The 27,984-nt window shown below is 41.1% G+C and overlaps 4 long non-coding RNA genes across 4 annotated transcripts; 2 read left to right on the top strand and 2 right to left on the bottom strand.

Annotated features, from left to right (window-relative positions):
• On the top strand, nucleotides 1-6,748 carry LOC144324303 (uncharacterized). Its single transcript, XR_013389829.1, has 3 exons — nucleotides 1-190; nucleotides 2,555-2,752; nucleotides 5,528-6,748. It is a non-coding gene; the product is annotated as an uncharacterized LOC144324303 (long non-coding RNA).
• LOC144324301 (uncharacterized) lies at nucleotides 4,117-16,101 on the bottom strand. Its single transcript, XR_013389827.1, has 5 exons — nucleotides 15,849-16,101; nucleotides 14,359-14,670; nucleotides 12,269-12,543; nucleotides 11,295-11,349; nucleotides 4,117-5,193 (listed from the first exon to the last, which is right to left on the bottom strand). It is a non-coding gene; the product is annotated as an uncharacterized LOC144324301 (long non-coding RNA).
• LOC144324302 (uncharacterized) lies at nucleotides 8,853-17,523 on the top strand. Its single transcript, XR_013389828.1, has 3 exons — nucleotides 8,853-9,953; nucleotides 11,273-11,336; nucleotides 17,319-17,523. It is a non-coding gene; the product is annotated as an uncharacterized LOC144324302 (long non-coding RNA).
• LOC144324304 (uncharacterized) lies at nucleotides 17,208-27,984 on the bottom strand. The gene is made up of 3 exons (XR_013389830.1): nucleotides 27,771-27,984; nucleotides 26,089-26,166; nucleotides 17,208-17,486 (listed from the first exon to the last, which is right to left on the bottom strand). It is a non-coding gene; the product is annotated as an uncharacterized LOC144324304 (long non-coding RNA).

Below are 27,984 nucleotides of genomic sequence, written 5' to 3'. Positions count from 1 at the left end.
CCCGCACCCTCACCCTCACCCTCACCCTCACCCACGCTTATCTGAATATATAAGCCTGCCCTTTGCTCAGATTTATGGGTCGGGCCAGGGCCGTGAGTATTTACAGTGTTCTGACCTGAGGACCCCGGGCTGAAGGAGAAGAGGAGGAAACCAGGCCCATTCCATAAACAGACACAGATAGGAGGGGGAGGTAAGAGGCTCTGCTAGCACTTAACATTTTTAACTATTTGGCCAAGCTTAAGAATTAGTGATTAGATTAGAGGGAAAGAAAAACGAGAGATATGGGTGCACACTTGGGGGGGGGGGGTCAGCTGTGCATTTTTACTTTAGTCCAGTTACTCGGAGGTTCTAGGTTTGGGGGGGGCAGATTGAGTGGGGTCGGATTTAACGTGGAAGGTCCGAAGGCAGACAGACGGATCTACAAAATGCTTTGGGAAGGCAGAGAGTCTACGAAGATGAGGATACAAACAATATTTAATAAGTTGGAAATTTTCTCTGACCACGAGTCGTGCTCCTCGTGTGAAGCAAGACCCCTTGCGTTTTTTTTGTTTTAAACTGTAATTGGTTATAGAACAATCTCCCGCTCCATGCTTAAATGAGAACACATTGACATAGATTACCCAATCAATTTTGAGTTGAAATGTTTTTTTCTGGCCACTTGAAAGCAGTTCCATTTTCAAACGGGGCAGCCTCGTCAACAAGGCCGCTGGCACACGCGCCCGGTCGAATGGGAAGCACAGAGTCGTCAAGTCTTGAGCAGTGATTGTGATCGGCACCCCAAGAAACTGAGCAAACCCCCCCTTCCCCAGGGCTTCCTGCACCTCTGTGCATGGGCAAAAGGTGAAAGCACAAATAAGCTACTTGCTGGAAACACTTGAGTCTGTGTGGAAAAACTGACCAAATTCGAAGTAACGTGGCATCAGAAGTCAAGTACAATATTCACGGGAGGCCCCGAGAGCAAAGCGCCTGGGATGACACGGTGATTCATCCACAAATCAATTTATATTGCAATAGAGCAAAGGGCTGTCACATACATGAGTGAAACATCATCAAATTGTGTCTTTTTGCTCCTTTTCATATAAAGCAATCATAGCCCCATGATGTTACCTATTAAGGCATCTGCAGGAATGATGGAACTGTTTGATTGGAATTTTTTTTGTTTTGTTTTGACTAAGATATAGCCTGGGTAATGAAGAGGCTTGTTATTACAGCCCATTCTACGTGGGTTCCTGTGACTGGGATTGAATTATCACTAATAATTGCAGGAGAAAATGCGTATGCTTAGCACTGTGTGTGGCATTTCATAAATGTTAACTTGTTTGTTAACTTGCGTGATGCTAACGTGTGCTGTGATTACTCAGATCGTTAGATATCAAAAGTAAAGTTAATTCTACGACTGAACTTTGAAAAAACTTATGATACAAAATGCACTTCGATGCACGTTCCTTTCCATTTATGTTTGGCATTTTAGGTTGAAAATTGCACATAAAAGTCAAACCTTCGGAGCTAAAAAAAAGGCATTGGTTTATTAGCTGGGTGCTAGCTGACTATGTGACAGTGAAGAGTTGGGCCAAAAAAAAAAAAAAAAAAAAAAGAATGGGAAGAGCTGCTCCAACAAGGTTGCATTTCTGGAATAAAATGCAGATCGAGAATAGTCCAGGAAACAATTTTTTTTTTTTTTTTTATTGCTATCATGTCTGAGCTTCTCTCTCCTCTAAAACCCGAGACTTCCGCTTGGTAAATAATCCACGCTCCAAACAGATGCAACCGCATGAGGAGTGTTTAGGAAGAATTTTGGGACAATTACATCACAGCTAAAATGCTTCCCTTGTCGTTTCTGTTGAGGTCCGTTTGCCGGTGAAATCATTTTTTTTTTTTCTCTCTCTCTAATATGGTGCGGATCACAGCAACGTGGGTTCAGATGTAACCATGTAGGAGCAGAGGCCTAGCTCGGTGTGCCAGGAAAACACACGCACGCACACACACACACACACACACACACACACAAACAACAACAAAAAACACACCACGCACCACAAAGAACATTGAGATGAATGGCTCTATTTTATGAGCCATAAAAGTTTTATTCATCTTGACACTGAAACAGGTTTAGGCAGTGAGTTGACACGCCTTAAATAAATAAGTGGAATTAATTCCCCAGCCCTTGAAACAATAGCAGCATGCATGTCGCACGGAGAAATGCCCCATTGTTTCCTGTGGCTGCCTGATATTGATATTATTTGTGTTTTTCTGTGCCGCTGCCTCAGGGGCCTGGTTGATCCACTTCAGATTCATCCCCTGTTTTATTAGAGGTTGAAAAAGGTTCAAGACCTGTTTGTACCACAGCTCCCACCGACAGCTAAGGAACCAGTTTGGCGTCTGGTTTGTCTGTTGTTTTACTGCTGACCTTCAAATCAACTTTAACCCCTGACCTCTGGAGGCATCTATCATGACAAGAGGCTGTTTAACACAAATGGTGCCCATTTATAGGGGAAGAGACTCAGAAGATTTCCTTTTTTATGAAGAATTTAGTTTTTCACCCCTCTTTTCTCAGTCACCACAGGTGAAATCCCTCTTAGCAGCTGGCTTATGAAATAATGTGAAGGGAGGCCTTAATGAGCAGAAAGCACCCTCAGCTGGAGATAAATATATGCAAATGAGATGCACAAACAAAGGAGCCTGGACAGAGAAATATCTGCAATTCCAGCAAAATGCTGCCTGCAGCTCGAAGATGAACAGCTTTGATAAAATGGTAACAAAAAGCACCTTTTTATCCTCCAGCGTGTTTTACATTGCAATAGACCATTGTCATTGCAACCCAGTGGAGCATGCAGAGGTTCTCTGCACTGTTTCAGAAAACTGTTTAAACATTTGTTTTAAGGCATTCATGAAATATAATCAATGGACTGCTTCTGTGTTGTTGTTGTGATTTTTTTTTTTTTTTTTCCTGAGTGTGTTTCAGATGTCGCTGTAGTTATTTTACCTGTTGGTCTTTTCGGGGGTTTAATGTTACTGCCTCGCTGTGCTATTTCACTTTCTGGGGACTGTTTCTGCCACTGGCGAGAATGGGTTTGTGTTTTTTGTTTTTTGTTGTTTTTTTTTTTTTTTTTTGGTTGTTTTTTTTTTTTTTTGGTTTTTGTTTTTTTGTTGTTTTTTTTTTTAAATTTCAACGGAAAGAGATTCCAAGTTAGTAACTAGCCCAGATCGGCTTCGAGGAAGGGTTGGAACCATCACAGAGCAGCACCCAAACAACTACTTTTAATGATGGCAATCAAGTGTGTAGAGCTAATTCGGAGACAGGCATGTAACATGCTGATTGTAATAAGCTTTAAAAAGGCAATCTCTAACTTTTAAAAGTCTCTTTTTAATTTAATCGTCCTTGGTTCCTATGCTGCCAAAACAAACAAAACCATTAAAATATGTTTTCAATATGTATCTGCGGTGTTATTTGATAGTGTTTTAAATTAGCAGCGTGTTGGTAAAATATTGATTTGATGAGCTTTAAAAAATGGAAGAGCTAAAATCATCAACCTATTTGGGGGCAGGGGGTGGGGGTGGGTGGGGACGGGGAACATTTCTCTTGAAAAAGGAATTAGGCCCCGGCCCCAAGGTCTTGCCAGAGAGAGGCTGGACCCATGACACGGAAATTGCTGCATCTGAGCGCACGTCTGACGTTTAGGTTAATAATCAAAGCAGTTGAGGTGAGAGCAGAAACACTAGACACTTCACGTGTGTCCAAGTACCCTTGCTCTAGAAGCTCAGCGAGGTTTGGTCCTTTCATTTTTAACACAATCCCAGCTTTCTGCAGTAGGGATGTACAAGGATCTTTACATTCTCTTCGCCTAAATTATTTCATCCCGGTTGCTTGCGCTGGAGTGGAGACGTTTCTTCTGAGGACTGTGTAGCTTTCACATTTTATGTGCATTTCATCAGGCAAATGTCAAATTTGCTAATAACAAGAAAATCTCCTCATTTTTAATCACGCCACTCCTGTTGCATGGGGGTGGGGGGTGGGGAAGGGGGGTGGAGGAGGGAACATAAATGCATGGAGCGGTCTGGCCAAAGGGAAGAAGGCGAAAATGCTTATTTGGGTTTTAAAATGACATCCGCCCAGTTAGCTCAGTGGCTGCGTCGGCGCATCATTAAATTCAGGATTTCAGGAGTTAATAGAAACTTGGTTCTATTAGGGATGCTTTTTCAAGCCCAGGTTTGAAGCAGCATAATTATGTTCAACTGCTGTTGTTTGGAAAGGGCGAACAGCATCTTAGGCACAGAACAATGAAATTACAGCTGAGATTTAGGTTAGCAAAAGCCGTCTTCTCCAGGCTTTTATGATTCATTATTTCCCATTAAATACAGTATTAGAAGTGTACACTAGATAGCTCATGGTTGCTGCTCTCGGAGCACATTATCTATATTACACAGGTCTGGGGAGCAGAATTAGAAAACTTTGGGGGAATGAGCAATATGTGTTTGCTGATAGAAGTACCATATGGCTCATCTTCTTCAATTGCTTTCATTGCGACTCTGATGCTGGAGAAATTAAAGTTTTATTTGATGTGGCACAGCTTAATGAACTGTCTTCTGTTAGGAAAATTGAATATGTTTCCTGTTATTTGAGCACAGAGCCTCCATGGTTTGGCTGATGAGGGATGCATTATGTATTGTTTATTTAGCATTTTGAAAACAAAAGCAAGATATTGAAGGTAAAATTGATTACTGCTGGATTGCATTATATAATCAAGTTTTCCCCCTTTTAAATTTCCCTTTACAGTCCTTTTGTAATGTTTTAATATGGGATCGTTCCACGTTCTCGTTTCCCAAAAATGCACAGAGCTTGGTTTCTACCGAGGTACCTTTATTTGTCAACAAGCCACAGGAAACTCTAAACTCAGTATCGTCACATTTGTGAAGTTCAGAGGAGAATGTTTGGGAATGTTGAACGCAGTTCAGTTTGTGTGAACCTAATGGCAAAACTTCCAGTTTGCCCCTGGTCGGTTTGGAGAAGCCAACGTTTACTAGTTGAAAGAGGGATGTCATTTTCTTTTGTTTGAAATAGACCACGTCAGAACACGCTGGGGAGGGGCCACCAGAAAAGGAAGAGTTTGGGGATATCTGGAAATACAAACCTCGAAATACCAAATTTAAGATTTTTGATCTCAGTTGTCCGTCAATGAAAAGGCCGGGTTATACCTGTGAATTGAAAAAAAAAAAAAAAATGAAGTGTATACTCCATGAACTTAGATTTCTTTTTTTTTTTTTTTTTTTTACTGAATAAACATGATCAAAGAAAATATAGAATCAAAAATATATTCACAGGATGAGAGAACTGGAATGTCGGTCCACGTGAATGTTGTCCACTCCCTGGAGAATCTGCAAAAAGAGATACCTTCAGCATCTTGTTTGATTTCCCCCATTTTTGTTTTGGATCCGATCCTGTGGCAGAAATCGAAAATCTGACTAATCTCTAAAAAGACTGACTGTAAAATCATCTAATCACTGTGTTTTCTTTCTTTTTTTTTTTCAGTGAGAAATAATCCTCCCCTGTGCTGATGACTCAGGCTCATGAATCTGCAACAAGCAAGTGGGATAAAAAATAGTTAAAATGAATCAACATTTATCTGGAAGATACAGTCCTGACCTTAAAAGAAAAAAAAAAAAAAAAAAAAAAAGGCCATTTATCTTCTGTGTCCTGTGATGTTTTGAGGATTCTGGCAAATATGGCAGTTAAACAAACTTCTTTCACAATCTAAATACTGTCTGTTCAAGAGAGGCTTCCAATGTTTATAGCTCATAAGTAAAGAAAAAAAAAAAAAAAGAAAGAAAGAAAAAAAAAAGAAAACCCTGGTATTTTACCAACACGGGCGCTCTTGAAAATGTCTCCGAACAAAGTGTTTAAGCAAAAAACTTTGGCCACAGAGAGTCTCGATTGCTCATTCGCCTTCTGATTTCCTTTTTCAAGGAGATGCTTTCATATTCCGTCTTTGCATTCCTTTTCTGGAAATCAGCAAATTAATTGCAAAAAATTAACGCCTGACGAGTGACCTGGTCATACAAACTTCCTCTAGAAACAGTTGAGAGGAAAACATCCCATTTTTATGAACCCCGTCTCCTGCCAGGGGCCTCGGAGGAGGAACACCATTATGCATTGTTATCAGCGTGGTGTAATTTGACTGTTGACAAAGTATCCGTGGCAGTGAGAATGAGCGCAGTTAGAAGTGTGGCGGATTGTAATCAAGAAGATGCTTAGCTGTGCAACACTGCATCTTGAGCAGATTTGAATCAACATTGCCTTAAGGGGACACACACACATACCAAAAGGAAAGGGGGGAAAAATCCATTAATTTTTAGAGGAAAATTAGAGTGGCACTTGATGAAGTAAAATTTGACATGCGTTAATTGCTCTGCAGCTCTCCTAATTAGAGATTTTCAAATTCTTTTACTGCTGTCACCATGATGGCACATTGTCTTGCCGGACAAACCCTGGAATGGCAAATGCGTTTGATCGGGAAGTTTTATGGAGGGAGATTGGACTGTGTCCTCCGGGCAGTCCACGTCCAGGAGGTGGACAGCTGGGGAGCAAAGGGGGGTTTTCAGCATCACCTTCGCCGCAGAGAAAAACAGGCTTTACTAAAATAGTTTCATTACAAGACTTAATGTAAAGGAAGCAGGTGCTGATGCGATTTTTCTTAAACGGACGGAAATGTTCCTTTGATACTCGTGCCTCTGTTTCATATGAAATATTTCAGGTGGGGAGGGGGGGAGGGAAAAAAAAGCCAGTGAAATGCTACATTATATACACATTCTCATATTTCTACTTCTACTCTTCTGAAATTGGAGAGAGGGGGATTTGAAAGGCCATGTCATATTTTTCCCAGGTCTGAAGTCAAAGGCAGCAGCATTCCTGGTTCCCCTTCTTACCTCGAAGTAATTATGCTGCTCCCTGGCCCTCAGGATGGCACCAAATATGACACCATCATAATTTTGGTTTCCCTTTTTCAACCCCTCTGTCCGGCCCCGGAACCTCTCTTAATTCATTAACATATTGAATTTTTTTCAATTTTCCATTTTCTTGCAATAACAATATTAATGCCGGGGTGAAAGCTTGATTGGAGCTAAATTACTTGTTACCTGCTGGCATTTATTTATATGGCATTGAATTATAAAGCTTTGCTATTGTCATGCCTTGGGCGAATTGTTTATGACACCAGTAATAGGAGTAATTGTTATTGTTGAAATTACCTGTCAGCTACCCATAGCAGTGGCCCTTGTCCCACTGACAAATAGTGACAAGGGAGAGGTATCCTCCGTGCGTCCCCCTGATGGCTTCTCCTCTGATAATAAGAAGTGCAGGGCCTCTGATAATTTGCCTGTCACTGTTGAGTGCAGCTCAGAGAGAGTTAGCCAAATTGTTGTCATTCACTTTGACAAAGACGGCACGATGCCCCTGTGCAGGAGGAGGATTATCAAAATAAATGAAATCGCTTACACCCCCTTTGTTTGTTTGGCTCAAGAATCTGCCTGGCTTTGTATGAGGTGGTGAAATCAGGGTCCAGGTCTAGGCACACCCCTCTCTGTTCATTCTAAGATGAGGATCCCAGGGAAGAAAAGGCACTTTAGGAGCCTCGCTGTTTTGCAATCTGCGCTGGCTATTTTTAAAGTGATTTTCAGATCTGAAGGGAAAGTCCGTAAAATTGTAACGAGAAGTCTGAACGTGTGGCTGAACGCGTGCGTTTAAGCACAGGCAAAATTCACACCTTTCTTCTCCTACCTTCCTTTTTATTCCTCTTCCTCCTCCTCCTCCTCTTTTTTTTTTTTTTTAATCCATGCAGGCATTCAAATTCAATAAGTGTTCAAAAATGCACATATTTCCCAGTTGCAATCAAGTTTTCTCTAAGACCGTAGAAATCTGCATCTTTGACTCTTAGAGTCTTTCAAGATTATATAGTCAAATTTGGGATTATTATTGTTTCAAATGGCTGCTTCCTTTCCATAAATTACCTCTTATTTATGTAATATCTTCTATGTGTAAGGAGATAAATGAAACGTAGTTCCAGGTATGAAGCATCAATTATCACAGGCTAACAGAGGAAGCAAAATGACTCGGTTATTGCCAGAGCTCCAATATAAATATTTGCATTTTAAAACCCCTTGGTTGCAGCCTGTGAACCTGTCATAGAGAGAGAAGAGGGGGGGACAGGAGAGTCAGGGGAGGTGTCTGGGACTGTCCACACCTGAAAGAAAACGACTTTAAAGCAATCCAACCTTTGCTCTCATGAAAGCCAAAATCACTCTCCGCATTCCACAAAGGGCATCATTTCACGCTAGGAAAATTCTTATTTTTAAGGGGCCTGTGAGGTTATTCGTCATAGATCTTCTTGACAAACACTTGCTGTTATAAGACGTTGAAAAGAAAAGAAAAGAAATAACTAGGATAAATGTAAAATATTGGCTCCTTACAGGATAGTAATCATCTGTTTATTGGTCTCTACCAGACAAGTAATGACCAAGGCCCGCGTTAAGTGCCAGCCACATTGCCTTGGGCCCTTCCCTCCTAACACCGGCCATCATCTGATTAGAGAACCTCCAAGAAGTCACTATTGCATAATTTTCTGGGTCTTAACAGTGCAGGTTCGCTGGCAGGAAAACTACCTAGGAGGGTTGATAAAGCCACAGTGAAACATGATTTTATTTACTCCACTTATGCCTCGCTCGCTGAAAACGTCTCTGAGTATCTCAGATGCTGGTGGCTGCAGAAGAAACCTAAAATTGGTTCAACTAGGAATTGTGGGAGAGGTGGGGGAGGCAGCAGGGGTGAGGGGGGGTGCTGGGCGGGGGGGGGGGGGTGTTGCTGAGACAGGAAGCGGAAAATTATCTACCCCTTGAAGCTTTCCGTGAGCCGCACCTAGAAGTAATTAGCAGCATCGTTTTGGGGCATCTAAGCCCATTCTTAGGCGTTCTGTGTTTAAAGCAGGTAAAAGCAGTTTTTCGCAGTGCTAAGATCACACAGGCAACAACATGAGGGTGGGAGTAAAATGAGTTTTTAATTCTTAATAATAACCATGTAGTCGTCTGAAGGCAACCAGTCACCGGTTAACCATGTTGAATGTCCCTTGATTAACAAGTGGAAGGCAGTGACATAATTAAGAGGTTATCGGTAGTAATAAAAATGCTCAGACCTGTCTCGGAATGTGATCCCTTCAGCAGATAATTTTTAAGAATGTAGCATGTCCTTGCTTCCTCTGTCGAGACCCACGTTAGTGATCCCAGGAGGGAAAATAAACATACGTTTTTAAATGAAGATATTTAAAATGTACCCCATATTTCAGCGTGTTGCTGTAACCCGGTCTTTTTTATGTCCCTCCTATAAAACCTAAATTAAGCCTCTTAGGAGTGGTTTTGCTGCAGGTTTCACCGAAAAACACAATACATGCTAGACGGTTCCAGGGGCCGGGTGCACTTTAACGTGTGATCGCACAGTTTCCCCCTTGCAAGCAGCGGGCTTTTAAAAGGATGAGCCTTCTTTAAGATTTAGCTTCATTTGAAATGGAAACTTTTAACAAATAGCAATTGCTCCTGGAGCTCTATTGATAAAGTGGCAGCAAATCTTTTCTCTCTCTCTCTCTCTCTCTCTCTCTCTCTCTCATGTAACATTTTGCAACACCCATCAGTGTCAGGGGAAACTGCACACGTCTCCTTTGCTGCTCCAAATAAGGCTCAGCAATGTTAAGAAAAATGTCAGAAAAAGCTCAGTGGATTAAAGTAACATTTCTGCACCATGTCACGGAGCAGGGCAGGGTGGGCTGGTCTGCGTAATTCTGAAAGATATTTTGCGCGAAAGGCTTACTTTATGGACCAGATGAAATTGTATCTGGAGAGATTTGAGATTGCACTTGATACTACACAACATCCAGTTGTTGTTCTAAATCTCGTTACCCCCTCATCCGCCTTTGGTATGTTATTTTTTTATTTTATTTTTCAATCGGGGCAATGATACACGCTTCTCTTTGTGGTGTGCTTCTGCACCCGGGTGCAGCGTCAAGACGCATTTCAGACCCTTCAGTGCCTTTTTCTCTTCTTTCTAAAATTCCTAGGATGTTCATTCGGTGAAAGCAGTAAAAAAAAACGCGGGGCTCTCCTCTTGCGCATGCAAATTTATTGAACTAATCAGTCCTTTTTCACTTTAAATAAAATTTGTATATGGCCTTGGGGATTCTCAGAGCAGTTCTTTTACAGATACAAAAATATATACATACACATATAAGGCATTTACGCTTAATACATGTATTAAAAATAAATTACCGGCTTGAGATTTTTAGTTTTGTTCTCTTTTTCTAAAGAATGCTCAGTAATTGCACAGGAGTATCATGGTAGTAAACTATCTCAGAGCATCCTACGTATGTAATTAAAACTTCACAGTTAAAAAAAAAGAAAATAACTCGCAGATTCATTACTGGCTACCAATAGACATGGCAAGATTAGTTTTACAGAAACAAGGTAAACCTCAGCTGATTTTAAGTATAAACTTTTTCAAAACAGCTTAAAAATGAATTTAGACAAATTTGTCTCTTAACCTTTAAAGATTTCCTGCCTGTTTCTGTACGTCCTTTATTACATTAATTTTTTATTTAAATTACACCATTAACTGGATATGAATTTATCAAGAATACATGTATTGATTTATAAAACAGTACCATTAATTATTATAATAGCTAGATGTAGCTGATATTACAAAGCCATTTAAAGGTTTTTAATATAACTTGGACATACATAGATAGATAGACATTATGGACAAGACTACAATTTAAACTGGCTACTAGCAGTTAATGAAATCCTTGATTTATATTCTAGTTTAGAGATTGATTATATTGTTGCTTTGCAAAACTATTTATATTATGCCATTTTTCAAAGGATGTCTCAATAAAAAAGCTAAATAAAATATTCAGTCAATTCCCAAAGCAGATTTTGTTTTCTGTATTTTAAATGCTAGTGAAAATAATTGATTGTGTGTGTTCCAAGCTTTGTCATTTCCATGCCAGAGGTGGCTTTCCTGAAGGGAGCCTCGTTTGCAATGCACACTTTCGCACACTCTTGATCCTTTGCAGAAACAAACCCCTTCTCTTTATTTCATTACCAACGTCGCTCCCCGCACCCCCGCTCCAAGCCAACCCACGTATATCTCACAACCACCCCCCCACCACCACATCAGGACACATAAGTCTTTTTGGCATCTTTTATGTTATGCATCTTTTTTTTTTTTTTTTTCCTTAAGGTTGTGGAAAACTGGGACTTACCCCAAAGCCGCAAAGCAGGCAACAATCACGAAGAGTATTTGGGTAAGAATGCAATCTGAAGAGAAAAAAAGAAAAAATGAGGAAGCATATCAGCAAATAACTGTAACACTTTCAAATTACTTTTCAAATGATAATTAGCCAGCGAAGAGATTGAAAGTTAAATTCTTTTCACATTGTACTTGGTTTGGGTCTCCTGGTCTCTTTATTTATATCACTTTTCCTTGCCTGGCAACATATGTTACCGATTTATTATAGTATTTTTACTGTTAGCAGACAAATCTGAAGGCTAGCTGAGAAGGCTAGCTTCATCTGATGACTTTCACAACAACTGCAGGGCATCCTTGAGGGTGAGCCAATAGGCTCTTTTGAAGCTATAATACCATTAACCATTTTGATGCCGAAATATTTCCTATAGCTCACTGTGGTTCTCTTTTTGTAGGTGCTCTGGGTTTCGCGTATATAAAAGTTTAACGTGAATGATTTGTTTAGTAAATATTTCACTAGCCTTCTAAGCACTTTCTTCCATGTGTTGCGTAAAGACCAGACGAAGGCTTTGGTGTCTTTATTTTTCCCTTTCCTTCACAGGACGCTGAAATCTGGACACACATTTATAAGTAAACAGCTATCAAGCATCAAGTTAAGTTGTCACTCCCCCCCCACCCCCAGGCCATTAATTTTTCTGCTTTGCTACTAAAAGAAACAAATACCCTTTAAAGGACCACGTCTCTGATCTAGGTACAGCCCAGAGAAGCAAAGTTCAGGCCCGAGAGATGCTCTCTGGCTGAGCATCTGAAATCCCTTTCCCAGTTAGGGATGCGTCCCTTAGGCCCCTTCGACGGCGGATGCGAGGGCCCGGCCAGGAGTTTATGCCTTTCGATATGCACGTGGGAGAAACGTCTGTTTTACAACCGTATTCGTTGACTGAAGGTATTCACGTTAAAGCTGACAAATAACTAACTTCTACTTCTGATCACCTGCAATGTCCTCCCGTCCAGATTATCCGGTTACTTGAAAATCTCAAACAATCTCTTTCTCCACTTCAACGTCCCACGCGGCCTTCGGACACACGTTCTGGAACCTCTTCCGAGCCTCCGTGGCTTAAAGTTTTAGAAACTAAATCTCGGATTTGGGAAGCCAGTGTTTCTCGTCCACGAGGTCCAGCTCAGCAACCAAAATGTATCATAATCTTGATATTAGAGTTCAGGAGGGAGTAGAACCGGGATATTCATGGCAGCCCCGAGGGGTCTCACTGTCCAAAAAAAAGTGAATTTTGAGGACCTGAGATGCAGCGTGCACCCCGAGATGCAGAAGGGGCCAAGAGATGGGGTCTGTCCAAACACACCTAGCCTCGCACACGGTTTGCAAATCAGAGCAGTGCCAGAGCTTTCCAGGATATTTCAGAACACCCCCCCCCCCAACCTGGTTTTAAGACACTTGCCTGTAGAATTATTTGCCTTTGGAACAGGTGGTAAAACAACTACCATCCAACTCACCATTCAGCTAGTTCTATTTTTTTTTCTTTCTTAAAAGTTCTCAGATCTCCATCATTTGTACTTCAATACACTTCCCATAAACTTTGTTTTACTATTAATTGCGATTACCCCAGCACAGTAATAATAAGTAAATTTTATATTAAACGTAGAGACATACATAGTTTCATCCCAGTCTACCATCGGGTGATCTTTAAGGGGGCTTTTTCCTAATACCTCTTGTCAGATATTTACTGTTTCTATTCCTTTTTTTGGCCCCAGGAGGCAGCTTACGGTGACTATAGGTCATTTTAAGGAAGGAGCGATTATGATCCAAAGGATTTCAGCTTCAGAGACCGGGGCCGACTTTCTGCAGGCACGAATGCACAGCAGTTCTGAAAGCGATCGCGAGTGGGGTCACGAATACCCAGGGGACTCGGTGCTGGTCCCGTCATTCCATGAAGGAACCCATCCTGAAGGCACCGATGAGGATGCGTTCATTTTAAATATTAATTTTCTCGGGAAAACACATGAAGACAACTCTGTAGAAGGCCCTAGAGTTTTCTTCTTCTAAAAAATCATATTCCTGAACCAAAACAGAATCCCCAGCAGAGCTTTATCCCCATATTTAGAGGCATGGCAACTGTGTACGTGGCACTCCAAGCTCCTTAGATGCCTGATGCTCGGGTCTCTTCTGGACTAGGGCCTCCACTCCAGGATATAGAGCCCTTCATAGAGGGAAGGGGCTGGACGTCCCTTCTCTGCTTCTCTCAATCTGCGCCCTCCGCCATCCGCCCACCCTATTGTCCCTCCCTCCTCCACCTTAAAGCAGGTGCCTTTTAAAGGCCTGAATCGAAAGGTTCAGGTTCCTCCGGCCTCCTGGCTGGGCCTCTGTCGTTATCATTCTGAAGAATGTCTGAACGGCCCCTTCCAGCCACTGGCCCAACCCTGAGCTGGGATCCCCCCCTTCCCTGTTGTTGCTCACCTCCACCCCGACCCCCAAGGGCCACCCCCCTGCTTTCTGTTTTGTCCATCACCTCGGTTCTTTCCCCCTGTTTCTGACCTGCACTTTTTCTGGATCAGACGCAGGCAGGTTGAGAGGTAATGAGAACCAGATGGACATAGCGCAGAAATTGCCCAAATGGGTATGAGAATGTGGGGAGCTGTCAGGCATGGAGAGAAGCTGGAATTTTTCAGCAATAAAATGGGATTTATCGCCACTCTACCACAGTCATTGCCGACAACCGTTTACCTTGACAGAAACCCCATTCCAATAGGCCACGCCGATGCAGATTCTTTTTTCCCAAAGAGTGATGATTGGTATTTGTTCTAAGGCTCAAATGGCCTGCACTAAAGGTGAAGCATTAGGCCAAAGTCCTGTATTCCCCACTGAGGCAAATGAACCTGCTAAAATAAGTTCCTTCCACAATGGCTGTGTAATTGAAACCAGAAAGTGAGAGAATTTGATAAATTGCTTGACCCTGAAGGAATGTTAAGGTCATAAATTTTCATTGCATTTTTTTTTCCTCTCTCTCTTTTTTAATTTTTGTATATTGATTATATTTAGTATTTGCTTCAAAATTCAACAAGCTTACCGATCATCGGTTGTGGCCCTAGGGAGAGCACGGTAAATCATCAATTAAGAGGGCAGGGGCCATGCTCCCCTCATCTTCCAAATAGGAATGTCAGCTCCTCAGTATTCCAAGGACAGTCATGGAGGTGTCTTACACCTCAGAATTGTTCCAACTTTGCACGCAATTTGTCGTGGCATGGACAAAGTCAAACCCACAGGAAAGATTTTTCTCAGAGGGTGCTGCTACACTTCTATCATTTAAGAATGATGGACTGTTAAGAGACTGGCAATCCATTTACAGCGATCACACCCACACACCTTTTTCCCCTGGAACCTGAAAGTAAGAACAATGGTATTTTAGCTGAAAAAGGCGATCCTTCCCCTCTTTTAGGTAAATTGAAAGTGTGCGCCTGTGCGTGTGCTCAAAAGCACCCGTGCTTCTGAACGCTGGTTTTCTTGGCAAGTCCACTCTGAAATTTCTCAAACTTACTTTTTCAGTATCTGGATTATCTTAATGTGGAAATAAAACATAGGTCATAAAAACAGCCCAAACCACACGTGACATAATGTAAAACGGACTAAAACGCTAAAGTCATCACATGGTAGCAAATTTCTACACATCTTGCTTTAAGGTTTTACTTGTTTTTCTAAGAAGTGGATGAACGAAGCTTGTCAGCATTTTAATTTAGCCGTATTTTCCAGCGATCGCTTGCAGTGATATATTATGAAGAGTGGACATATCTCGACACTCTATCACATTAAATAATTTCTTGATAGCCAAAACCTCTGGTCCTTGGAAATTTTAGAGAATAACCCATCTCCCTTCTAGTTCTGTGCTTGGCCTGTTCTCACTGTTAAATACATAAAATCTGAAGTATCCAATCACTCATGCGTAGCTTTTATGTTCAGAATTTTCAGAATTCAGGAGCCCCAAACTGGGATGCAGAGCAGAATTTCTGACTGACCCCCGGGACAATTTCTGTAATTTAGGAAAGACTCACGCCGACTTATTCTCAACTATTAATGATCCGCTTACAGACCGAAACCAATACTAGCTCGGGGAAGGCATAAGTATTAAGTAAGCACACGTACGTTTCTTGAAAAACATCTAAACTGTATAAGGAAAAAATAATTAATGATGCATTCCTTAAAGTATTATCAGAAGCGGTGAGGCTGGATAATTTCCAGTCCCATGCCCTGCTTTCTTTTGTTCAAAAGTCATCAACGACAATATTTACTCAGAGTATTTATCTCAACAACAAAAAAAAAATTGGGGATCAATAAAGAATCGGGAGAGTCCACACAAGAAATAAATTCAAACCCTTGCCATCCCAAAACACACAAGTCAGAGAATTTGTGAGTGATGCAAAGCAGTAAGCAATAAATAGTTCCGGGGCTGTTGAAAATCTTAGAATCGAGCACCAAAAGTACAGAGGAAAAGCTAATTTTCATACATTAGTGCCCATGTGCATATAAATATTCTAGCAAGAACTCAGCAAGCACATGCTTCACCTCGTAGAGGGGAGATCACGGTGTAGGCACGATCCACTTTTAATCCGGTGGCTCTGTCAGCGTTAGAAACGTGACTTCCTCCCTCTGCACTTGAAAATTTTGTTGCGAGCCCGTCTCAGGAAAACAAAAAAATAAATAACTATATGCATATGTCCGTATAGATACATATCTGTAAGTATAAATAAAATATGAACACAAAATGGCTTCCATCACTAATATTTTTGCAAACTAACGTTCAGCTGATGCAACTCAATTTTATTTTGCATCACATTAGTGTCATAATGGTAATGACTAGCCTTTATTCACTAACAGTTTGAGTCAGCACTTTGAGACATTTTCAAATTAGGTCATACTGCACATTTGTGGCTGATACAAAGGTTGATTAAGAGAGCTGCACAATTTTAAAGTGATGTGGTGTGAGTTGAATTAAGTTCTCTCTGATAGTTACGGGAAATGTGAGCCACCATAACTAAGCAGAAATAATGTATGGGCTATAGGGGAGAATATATTTCCACAGAGTGCTTGAAGTCATACTCATTTACAATTTCACAAAGTCCTCTGTCTGTTATGGAAGAATTTTATCATGGGGCCTCGAAACAAGCAATGAATTACAATAAGGACACTGGAGGCCTGGTCCTCAGTCCTGTTGCAGTGAAAGTCAGTTTTTGCCTTTATGTCCCTTTTGATCGTCTCAAAAAAAGAGCTTTTTTTTTTTTTTGCTTTATTTTCACCCCCTTCTAGACACTGACTACTGCCTTTTCTGAAGTCCAAATGATCCCATGTCACCACCAAACCATTTACCCATAATGTGATGATGCTGAGGTCTGGCTAAATTGCTAAGCAAGCTGGACCTGAAGAGAATAAAGAAAGAAAAGGAGAAAGGTCCACTTAAAGTGAATATTGTCGTGAGAGACTCACAACGTCGACTGAAACGTGTGGGCACAGCACGGTCTTTAATTCACCCACCACTCCCAATGAATTGTAGAAATCACCCCTGTACGCAGAGCACCTTTTCACTGGGTTTAGGAGAACGAAAATCAAAGCTGAGACTCTTACATGTTGGTTTGCTCCAAAGGGGCAAAGACAGCTATTATTATTAATTCCTTATTCATTCCATATCTGTAGCAGAAAGAAGCCATAGAAGATTATGTGTGTGTGTGTGCGTCTATGTATGAATATATATGAAATGCAGGCTGCCTTTACACTGCTTTTACAAGTGGCCTTAAAAGCCAAGGAACCTAGAGAGAAACTGGAATGGCATCTGGCACTGAAATAAAAAAAAATAAAGAATAAAAATTTTTAAAAAAGCTCCGCCCTTGGCTGAGCAGGCTTCGGTCCCGAGGACACAGAAGGAGTTCCCTCTAGTTTCTCTTGCACACGCACCTGGCCTTCTTGGCACTGGCATCTCGAAACATAGGTGATCACATCAGCCTGTATTTGTGTCTTTGCTGTGCTTTTTTGCCTTTTCAGATGTCAACTTCCCGTGCAGACGTTTCTGTGCTCCTGGATTCCATCCCTGCAGGTCAGGTGTGGACAGGCTGTGCTGCCCAGCCCCCCGCGGACCCCTTTCCGCCAGTTTCTTCTCCGTTTCTGAGATTTCATCTGAGCTTCCACAGAGGCTTGGCCTGAATTTGTTTCCTTGGGGAGAAGATGTAAGCAAAGTAAGAGGAGGGACCCCGCTAAAAAAATAAAATAATAATTTAAAGAGGTGTACATGTTGATTTTTTAAAAAAATAAATGTGCCTGGGGCCCTGCCCCGGGTGGTTCAGTCAGTTAAGGGTCCAACTCTTGATCTCGGCTCAGGTCTTGATCTCAGGGCGGTGAGTTCAGGCCCCAGCATGGGGCCTACTTAACAATATAAATTAAAAAAATAATAATAATAAATGCACCTGATTTGCAACATGACGTTGTAATGGCCACAGTCATTCTCAATATTTATAAATCTGTTCATCTTCCAAGCTCCCTAAGATCTTCACCAGCATATAAGGCAAACAGCCTTCAAATCTTGGAAGGGATATAATTAAGAACTCTTTGGAAAGGAGGGAGGGAAAAAAAAAAAAAGAGAGACCAGCAGGGAGGGTGAGGAGGAGAAAGGAAGACTGCTCTCAGCTCCTGGAGTCTGTCCCAGCCAAGGCCTTCTGGTGAGGCTCCATTCCAGCTCGCAGGTCTCTATCCCTGAGCTGGGAGGGTCACAGGCCACGCTGCCCTCGAGTCTACAGTCACGGATCTCCTGTTATGCCCATAACCAACACTTTTAACAAGGTAGAACTTGAATTGGGGTCATTCCTCGTTCTTGCTGAACTACAGTGGTTGCTGTGCCCAGACCCAATGACATAGCACAGAAGCAAGAGTCACACGACATCCTGGGACCCAGATCGGGACACAGACGTCCCTGGGTTCACGGGCTGCCTGCTAACACCCGAGGCCACAGCGGCTGCACGTCTCAAGCACACACATTTTCATTTTGAACACACCCCCGGTGTGTGCAATCACTTAATTTACATTTTCCAAAGGTCGTGGTGCTCGCTAGAAGGGATTATATATTTGACTTATTTTGAAGCGGGCTAATTTGCCCAGCTCGGGAGACACACCTTTCCGGCTACTAAGATGACATAGACCTCAATCAGCCCTCGTATGGCGGTGAAGGGACAAAAAGCATTTTTGCCATTTTGTTAAGCAATTAAGGGAATACTTGAGTTTCTCCAACAGTTTAATTTAGTACGCGGGAAGGGCAGCTCGTGAGCTATGTTTATTAATAGTGGGGTTTTTATTATTATTCTCCAGAACAGATACAGTGACATTACAGGGGTTCAATATGACTTCTCATGATCTGGCATTCGGTGATTAAGTAAGGTTAACCCTCATTTTCTATGCTAATAGGATATTTATAATCTCCACAGCATATCCAATTTAACGATTTTATTCTCTGTTGTTCAGAAAGTATTTCTTATTAGTGAAAGAGAATACCCTTACATTCACCACAGATGCTAGTTTAATTGGGCTTGAGTGCATTGTGTATAATTAGTCCACTTCTCTAATATTTCATCTATAATTACACAATGAACAATGTGCTTAAATTTCATAAAATTAGTGGGTTCAAAAGAAAGACTTCAAAAAAAAAAAAAAATGAGCATTCCATTCTTGAGCTTTCCCAAGCCTTACTGAGAGCCCGATGGAAATCCGGCTCAGGCCAGTGGGAGTCCGGTGAATGGGGAACGGATGCCCAAAGGCTCTGAAGTTCAAAGCAAAAACAATGGTCTCCCCCAGCTCCACTCATACCCCCCCCCCGCCCCATGACGATGTTAGTGGCCGAACTGCTTGCTCCAGGCCCAGCTGTCACTAGAGAAACAGGATTAAAATCCCCGCGTACTCTATTCCCTGTCCACGTTCGTCTTCAAGAAGGTGTATTTTGAATGGCAAATCGCTCTGGTTTGGGGTTTGGGTATTTTCTCCCCTGGCATTTAGAATTCTTTGGGGCAAATTCATGTCAGATACCAGTCTACGAATTTTATTGAGGGAAACCAACTTGTAGGTCTGTTAGGAATGTGACCAAAAGTAGAGAAAGAGGGAGAAGAAAAAGAGAGAGAGAAACTGGTTTAGGATTTTGAGTGTTCCTTCATTGACCGAAGGAAGTTAACGGACCCTCTGAGTGTGTGTGTGTGTGAATTGTCCACGTTGGCTCAAATGTGGCTGCTTTCACAGGATACTTACTTGCAGAATTTAAAAAATAAAACAAAATGAAAAAGACTTCACGGACAAAAGGAAAACATATTATGGGGGTTTGGGAGAGGTTTTTCTAAGGGGTGTAGGAAGCCTCCGTGTTCAGGGCTGTCTAGCTCAGGGGAGTTAGCCCAGGTCAACACTGGGTGCACGTGTCCCCTTCAATGTGCCTTCTCCCGGACCCCTACCACACCCACCTTATAAGGACCTTGGAGGTTCTTACTCATTGTGCCTTCCAACATGTTTGTTCCACTTGTGCCAACTAGAGTGCCGACTGCCAAGGTGACCACTGGGACCCAGCAGCCTACTCGCTGACCAACAGACAAAGAGACACCCCCGAAGATTTCAAACGGAATCACTTGCCTTTTGAACCCATGACCTCTAAATGAAAAAGCAGTTGGTTGTTGTAGGAGTCAGGATCTAGTCAGAAAACTAGAATCACCACCAGAGAGCTCATCAGGGGAACTTAAACTAGGGTACAAAGGTATTGAAAGAACTGAAAGGTCAAAGGGAAACCCACCAAGAATTTGGCAATAGCAGGAAGCCACTGCTGTCCTTAGATTGAAGGGACCAAGGCAAGGGGACAGGTTGGGGAACCTCGGAGGAGATGCCGCTGTGGCCAGAGAACCTCTTTGAAAGCGCATGGGGCCGGGGGGTGGACTATCCCAGCCACTCCCGTCCTCTCTACTCAGAGGCTTCCTTGGCAGAACCTTTGCAGAAGGCAGATGGCAACGTCCTTGCAGGGCTAAGCCCCCTGGACTAGGAAAGAGCAAGGAAAGAGCAGGAATGGGTCTAAGAACAAACAGACCAGACAAGGCTCCTTCTCGACAGCCTTCAGACTTTTGCGTGAAGATAAAATCCCAAATGAATCCCTGGGTGAGTACAGTAGAAGGAAATTGGTATTTATTTGGGTTTCGAATTCCTGAGGTGCGCTCTCTGGGAGCACCAACTGGGAAAGTGGCTATCACGCTGAGGATAAAAATTTGAGCAAACATTTGAGCAAACCCACATGAGCCGTGTGGACTCAGGGGACACGGGTGCTTCGAAGTCAAGTCAAGTCACGCCCCTTTACTGTACTGCTGCCCGGTGGCCCGATCTACTACTGAAAAAAAACTGTTCCTATTTTCCTCCTAACCCTTAAAACTCTTCTTCCTGGACACCTGCTAAGAGTCTGTTATTTCAGGCCACGGACGAGGTCACCTGGAGACCCAGGCACGAGTGCACCCGTCAAGGTTTACCATCTTATCTTCCCACCCCTTCACTTTCAGCCTTATCACCTGTCCCTTACGACACACGCTGAGGTTAAAAGAGATTTGCATTTGGTCCTACAAAATGAAGATTTTGTAAGTTAGCTTTTTATTTTTTTTTTCCTCCTGACCAGAATCCATATTACTTGGAAAGAGAAAAGCCAAAGGGAAATTATTGCTATTTTAGACAGCAGCATAAATTTTCTTCCTATTTTTAACCTAGCTTTTAATTTAATAAGTTTTATGACCCTTATATTAAGTACATATGTTTTACAAGACATTGCGTCCCTTGAGTCACCCTGAATTTGCTCTACTGTACCAGAGTTAAATGAACGAATACCATTCTGATTTTAGCTCACCATGCATTTGATCCTTATAATATGCCCAGTAAACTTCCCTAAAAACAAAGAACCACAACACAACTCAAAGGCCATCTAAAGATGTTTTAAATGAAGCGAATCAATGTGTGCCCTTGTGAAGTATTTTAAGTTTTGGGATTTCTCTCCTGCTGGTGCTTGTAATAATAAATAAATAAGGACGTACAAAGTCATTGAAATGGTCTCTCTTCTTCAGATCTGACAAGTAAGCATACAAACACCTATAGGGGTTTATGCCACTGGCCAACACGAAGACATTTTTCCTTCAAATTAAAGTTTTCAAATCCAAAACAACCAGATTTGGTAATCTGAAGTAATGTCAATGTTCTTCTTCAAAAAGTACCATCATCATGTGTTCATGGTCATTTGAACATGAGTTTGGTGCTATTTAAACGTAAAGAGGGCCTCACCAATCCTAGAAGACAGATTATCTGAATATAATTCGATGGTTACTTAAGAACTTTTTGAATTCATACCAGAATGGAGAAAAATCAGCTATAATGTTAGTGTAGAGGTAGGTTTAGTAGTTCATAGTTGGTTAACGAAGAGGTAGGTTTCCCTGAGTGAGTGAGCAGTCGGCAAGAGCTGTGGGAGCAGAGGGATGGTCTGGCTCAAAGCGGTGTGTGTAAATAGTGCAAAACTATAACGACCTTGCATTGATGACAAAACCTGTTTTCTGATCGTTAAGACGTAACAGATTTTTATACCGCACCAGAGTATAAGAGCCACTGACCAGCTGAATATTCAACCAAAAGATCTTTATAATGTAATAAAATTTGTTTTGAAATATGCTTTATAAATTTTCTGCTTCAATTCTGATTTTCAGATGGTTTCCCTACATATGCCAAAGTCTAGTAAATCAAGAGGCTACTAACAGTGCATTTTAGGTCAGTGGATTGAGGGTGGCACAAACTCAAGATGGCAAAATTAGCCTTTTTACCGCAATTTCAGATTATGTGCCAGACTGTATGACTGTGTACCACTTAAGTTTACTAATGTATCAAATCCAATTCAAGAAGCCATTAATTTCTTTTCTTTTTATTTTGTTTGCTTTTGTCCTACTTCAGTGACTTTGAAGGACATAAAATATAATTGGTTATTCAGTAAAACTCCCTCAAAGATCTACATAAGAATTGATGTTTATTTCACAATCACATATAGGCTCAAAATTGATATGTTGCCTTGTGATTTTATTGTTAGAAGAAACCACCCATTATTTTCCAAAGGAAAGAAGCTCAGAAGCTCAGCTTCTCCATATTTCATTTTCAAAGCTGAGTCACCAAAAGAGGAGACCTGTTTGAAAACTATTTAAATGTTGGCACCTTGTAGATTATTTGCATTTCAACGGTTGCTTTGTTTTTTAGAAAACATGTAAGGGTCTCTAACATCTAGAAACTCTTGGTCGGCCCAACCGTCTGTGTTATGGCCACTCTGCTGAGAAACACAGGTTAGGATGGAATGTTGGCATTAGGCTCCAAGAAAACAAGGGCTGGCCATTTTAGCCCGTCAACTAGAACTCCTGGTCACCTCCCAAGGGGCAAATTGATGTCAAGTTCTCCTGTCTGTCAGGATTAAGTGCCTGTTTGCTTTTTCACTAACATGTGGTTTGAGAACAAAGCAGCTCAAATCTCCTCAGTCCCTAACAAAGCATCTCAAATTGCTGAGTAAAATTCCTTAATCCCCCATCTTAATCTGAAAACACCAGCAGCGCAGAGTAGAATGCTGTGGTCTCTTTTTGTCTTGTTTCTCTACTTCACCCCCCCCCCAACTCCCCCATTCCTGACCACCTCCTCCTCAACACTACCGTTAACATGTGCATCTGACGCCCCCTTGTAAGCGACCCTTCAGTAGAATATTACCCAATTGGAAATCCAGCTAACTTGGTCTGAGATCATGCTGGTTCTAGTCATTTTTATTCCTTATCAATTTCCTTTTGAAAAACGAAAGGGAAAAAAAAAAAAAAGAAAGATCCTAACAGAGGGATTAATTAACTGCCTTCATATACCCTGGAAGTTTATACATACACAAATAGCATTGTCAAAAGTTTTAATGGACAGGCCTTTACTGCTTGTTTGCAATATTTGTCAACTCTCGGTCAGAAGTCAGAAGGATCTGGGGATTTTGCATACAAATGTAGGATATTTCCACTAAGGTAAGAGAAGAAAGCAAAACTAACTTCAATGACTGGTTTGAAACGGTGAAACAGTCTTGGTTAACACGTGGCCAAAAAAAAAAAAAAAAAAAAAATCAGCATTCAGAAAATATTTCCCGTAATTTGCATTTGTTCATTACTTATTAAGGATGGAGACTTTATCCATTGACTGGAGTTGAAAGGCTTCAACCTTTTGCTTCCTTAATTTGCAGAGCATTCAAATCTGTATGTTGAGTTACATAAAACCCTATTTCAACACCTCATGATATCTTTCCTTCCTAACTTTAGTTGAAAATAGAATTGAAAAAAAAAAAAAGAAAATAGAATTGGTAGATTTTTCTTAGGAGGATATTTTGGAGAGCTGTCAAATTAAGTTCTGGTCTTAGGGAAGCTGAAACTAACTCAGGGCGATTATCTTTTCTTTTTTTTTTTTTTTTTCTATAAGAAAGTTGAACAAGATTCACCATTTAAAAAATAAAATAAAATAAGGGATGGTGGGTAGTGCCATCGGTTTAGTTTCTTACTCTTGGTTTCAGCTCTGGTTGTGGGATTGAGTCAGAGTTGGGCTCCTTGCTCAGCAGAGTCTGCTTGAGATTCTCTCTCTCTCTCCCTCTGTCCCCCACCCTGCTCATGCTCTCTCTCTTTCTCTCAAATAAATAAATAAATCTTTCAAAAAATATTTAAAAAATTAAATTAAATTTAAAAGCTCTACCTCACTCCAAAAATTTCATTCAGTTGAATGCCAAGTTAGGATAGATCCTGATCTAGTAGGTTCTTGCTCAGTTTTCCTCCTCTTTCATAATGGGCTCCTCCTTAAAACAAGTAAGCTTAATAAAACCCCTTTCCCTAGTAGTCTGGGGCTCTGTTGCAATATGTGTATTTCTGAAAAATGGTAATAAAGCTTTATGGAGAATGTAAAAAATAGGAGACCTAAAACTTCCCAGCACCTATGAAAATAGCACCTGTACTAAATTTCCTCATTTTTCTTCCTGACATTTTCACTTTCTAAAGGGATGTATGAAGAGAAAGAGCAAAAGAAGAGGGAGATACCTGCAGACATTGCCATTCTAGGTCAAGCCTTCATCACCAACTATCTCTTTGAAATGTTGACCTTTATTAGAAAAACAACAACATAATTGGAATCCAGCTACAAAACATCATGTTTCTCTCAGTGAATTCATTCATTCTCATAAAATTTCCACTTAAATAATAGAAAAAATCTCCCTTCCCAATTCAGGAATTATTATGTGATTATAATCACTTTTAATGTAAAAAAAAAAAAATAGAAAATCTAGGCAGTTGTTGCAGCCTCCTAATCCATAAATCCTCAAACATGAAACTTTCTGCCTCAAGCCCAAGGTTGAAGGCAATGACTTCAGATGACCTAAATAAGAGCAATAATCCCAGAAAAACTTGGTAATACAGTACACAGCACAAGTGTAAGAGCAGGAACTATAGCCAGACTGAATCCTGGTTCCTTCATTTCCTAGTTGTGTGAGCTTAGAAAAGTTACCTAACCTCTCTGTGCCTCAATTTCCCCCGCAAAATGAGAATAATGGTCATGCCCAACTCACGTAAATACTAAATGCATTAATATTTCTTAAATATAGCACTGTCTGCTATTAGAATGTTTCTTTTTTAAAAAACTATACCTTACCAAGATAGTTTGAAAATACAATCTCTCTTTCCCTACTCTATTCAAAGAAAAGCACTTTACATCCTAAGATGACAGCATGGGAAGAAAAGAAATAAAATAGTGGGAGAAGGTTTTTTTTCTGTCCCAAATAGGGAAGAATATGCAAGGTCAAAAAAATTACAAATATGTGAAACACATGAAAAATATATCTGTACGGGTTCAAAGGATTTGGAAAAGGATATGATGTGTTTCATGTCCTAGCAGCCTACCTTAGTCATAACCAATAGTTCTTTGGGAACTCTTGATTATTCTAGGCAAGTTATTTTGCTAAATAAGCCGTTGGACATTTAGGCTATATCTACCTTGGCAAATATTTATTTCTAGAAGTTGGACTTGAGCAAATAAATGCCATATTTTGGGACATCTTAACAACCTGAGCTGAGATCCCAAAACAAATATTTTTAGTAGTTGAGTCTCCCTCCACCCCCAATAGACATGTTCATTTTAAGCATTACATAAAATGGCACCTGGGTAGAAGTTTCTATAAATTTTCACACGCTTTCTCACATAGCCTTACAGCTACCATTTAAACCAGCACTCCTGGCTGCCCATTGAAATAGTCATGAAAATATTTTTTCTTTCTTTCTTTTTCTTTCTTTCTTTCTTTCTTTCTTTCTTTCTTTCTTTTCTTTCTTTTCTTTCTTTCTTCTTTCTTTCTTTCCTTTCTCTTTTTTTCCCTCTCTCTTTCTTTCTCTTTCTTTCTAAAAGATTTTATTTATTTTATTCATGAGAGACACAGAGAGAGTGAGGCAGAGACACAGGCAGAGGGAGAAGCAGTTTCCCCGCAGTGAGCCCAATTCAGGACTCCATCCCAGGACCCCTGAGCTGGAGGCAGACACTCAACCACTGAACCACCCAGGTGTCCTGAAAATATTTTCTTTCATTCACTCTTTCAGCCAGTATTCATTGAATCTCCACCTGGGCTAGGCCTGCACTAGGTGTTGTTATGCAACAGTGAACTACACAGACACTACCCATGCCCGAAAGCACACGACTGGCACAGATTCCCTGACAACTAACATATACCCATATGAGAATGCTGGAATACCTTTTTGTCTCTAGTCTTCCAACCTGGACGTGTTTCCTCAGCCTCTTCCAGTGGTTACCGTGACTGGGCCAATACAATCTGTGAATATTCAAGACTCTAGTTAAGAGATTTGGGTAACATTTCAAGACATTGAATTTCCTTCAGTATTACCAAGTTCCCAAGGCTAAGCTCGAGTGAAAAGCAAGGAGAGTCCTTTAATACAGCTCAGTTCTAAGGAGAGTTAGAAAGATTAAGTGTTCCTGTGGCCCAAGAGCAGCTTTACATTTTGCTGATCGCGGTATCAAGAAAGTTTCTGTAAAGGAGAAGGTTCAAGATGGGAGTGCGACCAGCTGCCCATGTACTGCAGCAACAGAATTTAGGATGCGTGGGAGAGTCTCCAAACTTCCCTCAGGCCATAACTCTTCTTCACAGGTTGTACTGCAACTAAAGCCATTAAAGATGGCTCCAATCACGTACTCTTGAAGCCAAAGCCAATGACGCAATTCTCACGCTCTCCAGTTGGCTTTGCCATATCTCACAGCTATAAACTGGTCTAGTTGGTTTTGCCGTATCTCACAAGTGTAAACTGGTCTAGTTAGTGTCTCCATATCTCACAGCTATTAATTCAACTTAAATGTACATAATCTAAAATTACATATTTGTGGTCACAACCAATCAAGGGAAAGATAGCAATAAATCCACTTACACATAAATTGAAAAAAACTTTCAAAATACATTCCTTAAGACAAACGGAACTGCCTGCGTGTAGGATGTACCACATATTAGTATTCTCTAAGAAAAGCCTTTCCAATCAGATTTAAAGTCCAAAGAAAACCTGAAAGAAACTCCCCAGGAAATGGAGGGCCTTCTAAGGAAATGGAAGCCCAGCTAACACCTGGTTTCCTAACGTCCACGAAGCTGGTAGAGAACATTGAGGGCCTGACCTCACAAGTCTAAGGATGTTGATGTTTATCTTCACTTTATTCACTGCTTTCCAGAACTTTGGTTTTCTACAACGGTTAAAAAGAAAGGGAAAAAAACTGAAAATAACCTAATTGTCCATCAACAGGCAACCAGCCATTTGATTATTAAAAATGATTCTGTGTGTGTGTGTGTGTGTGTGTGGTCCTACTGGCATTCATGCCATATTCTTAACTTAAAAATGCAGGTGAGAAGACCTTATGCATAGTATGACCCCATTTGAGAAAACACATCTGTTTTGCCTAAAAAATAAAAAATCTAAGAACACAGAAAAGTGAATAATGGGTATCTGTTTGGAGGGTTTTACATTCTCATTATTTTCTATTTTCCCACCTATACTTCCTCCTATTTTTGGAATTTGAAACCCAGGTAGGAGCTTCGTTACATAAACCTTGAGAGGTGCAGCCAGGCTGTCGATTCGATTCTAAACGTTTGTTGGAGAGGGAGTGGGCCTTCCTTCACATCTACTTGATTTCAAGTATACAAAAACCTGGGTCCTATGGCCAGCAGGTAAGTCTTACCTAAATAAATACATCAGATATACGCTTTGCCATGTAGACATGCACACAAACCTTACAAAAACATCATGAATTATTAAGATTATTAATAGTAATAATCACCCCATCCATCAAAACGGCTACCCTATCAGCAGTTCTCAGACACCAGGGAGCGTGACAATCCCCTGGAAGTTTTGTTAAAACACCAATTGCTGGTGGACTCACCCCCCGAGGTTCTGAGTAGGCAGGTGTGGGGTGGGGCCGAGAATCTGCACTTCTGTCAGGTTCCAGGAGACGCTGGTGCCGGTGGTCAGAGGACCCCTGCGAGGACCACGGACCTATCAGGGCCCCTTTGCCTCAGTGAGGGACGCCTGAGGGTGATTTGGTGCCTCTTGGTTCGGTGTGTTCAATTCTACTCTCAGGAAGATGGTAAACAGCT

Source organism: Canis aureus, chromosome 11, assembly GCF_053574225.1.
Source record: "Canis aureus isolate CA01 chromosome 11, VMU_Caureus_v.1.0, whole genome shotgun sequence".
Classification (NCBI taxonomy): Eukaryota; Metazoa; Chordata; class Mammalia; order Carnivora; family Canidae; genus Canis; species Canis aureus.
This window is presented reverse-complemented; position numbering and strand designations above follow the sequence as displayed.